This window comes from Myotis brandtii, unplaced genomic scaffold, assembly GCF_000412655.1.
Source record: "Myotis brandtii unplaced genomic scaffold, ASM41265v1 scaffold1627, whole genome shotgun sequence".
In the NCBI taxonomy this organism is placed as follows: Eukaryota; Metazoa; Chordata; class Mammalia; order Chiroptera; family Vespertilionidae; genus Myotis; species Myotis brandtii.
In genome coordinates this window covers 6,613-10,089 of record NW_005355951.1, presented here as the reverse complement: position 1 = coordinate 10,089, position 3,477 = coordinate 6,613, and positions in this window count along the sequence as shown.

Here is a 3,477-nt window from a genome sequence, read left to right as displayed (position 1 = left end):
GGCCGACACTCTAACCACTGAGAAAACCGGCAGGGGTGGGGAACTTTTTTAGGGTCGAGGCCATTTGGATATTTATAACATCATTCAGGGGCCATAAAAAATGATCGATTTAAAAATTAGCCTGCTATATTTGGTCAGACATTTAATTAACTCACCCCTAATGTCTTGGCAGGGCCAGGCCAAATGATTTTGTGGGCCTCAAGCGGCCTGCAGGCTGGACGTTCCCCACCCTGGCTACGGCAAGGCGGTTCCATTTCTAATTTTTAGAGCGACCTCCATACTGTTCTCCACAGTGGCTGCACCAGTCTGCATTGCCACCAACAGTGCACGAGGGGTCCCTTTCTCTACATCCTCACCAGCACTTGTTGTTTGTTGATTTGTTGATGGCAGCCATTCTGACAGGTGTGAGGTGATATCTCTGTGGTTTTAATGTGCATCTCTCTGATGATCAGTGATGTTGAGCATCTTTTCACATGTTTATTGACCGTCTGTATGTGCTCTTGAGAGAAATGTATATTTAGTTCCTCTGCCTTTTTTGTTTGTTTTTTAGTAGTTAATCCTCAGGGGAGGATATTTTTTCATTGGTTTTTAGGCAGAATGGAAGAGAGAGGGAGAGATGAGATAAACATCGATGTGAGAGAAACAGATCGGTTGCCTCCTGCACAAGCCCTGACGAGGGCCCAAGCTGGGGAGGAGCCTATAACCAGGGTATGTGCCCTTGACTGGAATCAAACCCGGATCCTTTGGTCCACAGGCCGACACTGTGAGCCAAACTGGCCAGGGCTGCCCATTTTTTAATTGTGTGTGTGTGTGTGTGTGTGTGTGTGTGTGTGTGTGTGTTGGTGTTAAGTTGTATGAGTTCAACTTAATGCACTTTGGATAGTAACCCCTTATTGGATGTGTCATTGGTGAATATCTTCTCCCATCGGTGGGTTGTCTTTTTGTTTTGTTGATGACCCTCCCTGCTTCCTGTTAGGTGCTGGTGCTGGAGGCAGTGCCACTGTCTGGCCTGTGCGATGACTGAGTGAGGTAGGGGTGCGTGTAGCACACTGCCTGGCACACAGGACTACATAAGTGGCTGCAGTTGCTATGATTATTATTATTGTTATTTTAAAATATATTTTCATTGATTTCAGAGAGGAAGGGAGAGGGAGAGAGAGAGATAGAAATATCAATGATGAGAGAGATCATTGATCCAGCTGCCTCCTGTAAGCCCCACACTGGGGATGGAGCCTGCAACCCAGGCATGTGCCTTGAATGGAATCAAACCTGGACCGTTCAGTCCGCAGGCCGATGGATTGATTTCAGAGAGGAAGGGAGAGGGAGAGAGAGAGATAGAAATATCAATGATGAGAGAGAATCATTGATCAGCTGCCTCCTGTAAGCCCCACACTGGGGATGGAGCCTGCAACCCAGGCATGTGCCTTGAATGGAATCAAACCTGGACCGTTCAGTCCGCAGGCCGATGGGCAAGTAGTCAAACTCGAGGCCGGCGGGCCACATGCCTTGTTTACTTAACACGTTAATCACATGATGCTGTGATTATTTTTATTGTTCTTGCTCAAAGCTTTCCCAAACCCATCCGGTTACCATGAAAGAACTACTTCCCACCCTGTACCACGGACATGAATTTCCAGAGCAGAATGCCGAGGAACGGTGGGTGCCCCTTGAGGATGAGCAGATGCAGCCACAGTCGGCTCTGCTTCGCGGGAGCCAGGCTGGACGCCAGCCTCTTCCTCCCGCCCTTGTCCTCACATCAAGACCCTCTGCTAGGAAAGCAAATCATTATGGCCTTTGTGCGAGGCAGTTTGAACTTGCCTTCCTGTTGCTTATGAACTAACTCACAACCCAAGCTGCTGAGAAATTTCTGCATGTCACACATTTCCCTCCTGACTGATAAGGAAGCGCTACAAAATAAACTGTCATCTCACAGATCCCGGGACTAATTGCCTGGCAGGTAGCAGGCGTTCCCCCTCCACTGGTGGTTCCCAAGGAAACGAGGTTCCCGCGCTCAGGACTAACATTTGCCTGCACCTCCCAGTTCCCTGCAGTAGGCTCACAGCACTGGGGCGCGTGCCCCAAACATCATCGCAGCTTTTCCACTCCTGCACGAGGTGCAAACATCTCAATCAAAGATTAAACAAGGGCTCAGCCAACCATCAAAGATTATCCAGCATTTCGCTTGCCTCACACTGCCTGCGTGCTCTGCTGGCATCAAAACACAGAGGCGCTTGAAATCCCAAACCGCAGTTTTAACAGTAGTTAACCCTTTAGTCATGAGAGGTTAAAATTTTCTTTGGTGTGTTTTGATAATTTCTTAATTTTTTTTTACATGGACTTGTGTTACTATTTTATTTTACTTTTTCATTGCAGCATTGTCTTTATTTTTTAAATAATTTTTATTTTTCAATTAGTTGACACACAATATTATATTAGTCTTAGGTGTACAACATAGTGATTAGACATTTATATAACTTAGGGAGTGATCACCCTGATAAGTCTAGTACCCATGGCACCATGCAGAGTAATTACAATATTGTTGACTATAGTCCCTCTGCTGTACTCTACATCCCTGTGTGTCACTTTATTTGTGAGAACTATTTTTAAAAAAATATATTTCACTAATGTTTAAGAGAGGAAGAGAGAGGGATAGAGAGTTAGAAACATTGATGAGAGAAAAACATCAATTGGCTGCCTCTCGCACGCCCCCTACTGGGGATCGAGCCCACAATCGGAATCGAACCCAGGGCCCCTTCAGTCTACGGGTCGATGCTCTATCCACTGAGCAAACCAGCCAGGGCTGTGAGAACTATTATGAACTATTTCAACCTACAGAAAATTACAGAGATCATTAAAATGAGTACTCATACATTATCCAGATCTTGTTTTACATTTATAATCAGAAACAACAGTAGTGACAACCACAAAATCCCCAAATTCATCCTCATTTCCTCCAATCCATCCTCTTGACTTACAATTTCTGACAATGGCAATACTGTAATTCAGGCAATCAGCATGAAAACCTTAGAACTGTGAGTGAAAGTTATCCATTCCTTAACACACAATCCAACTGATAGCACTTCTAAGTTTCTTTTTAAAAATCCATAGTTTCATTCCCATTGCCACTGCATTTCGATGGCCTCAGTCACCATTCTCTTCCTCATTCTAGTCCTTTCTAGGCCAACAGTTGTAGCACTTTGAAGATATCAGTACACTGTCTCCTGGCTTGATTGTAATTTAGAAATCAGCAATGGGTCTATGGAATTCCTTTGTGTGCCATCTTTCCTTTTTTTTACCTCCCTCTCTAGATGGTGATTTGGAATTTCTCTATGTGATGCTGAGATATAGATGTCTTTTTAAACATCCTACTTGGCATTAGTTAGGCTTTCTGGAGCGGAGGAAGCTAGTTTTCCCATAATTTCTAGAAATTCTCAACTGTTAAGTCATCAAATTTTCCTTCTCTCTCATTCTTTCATT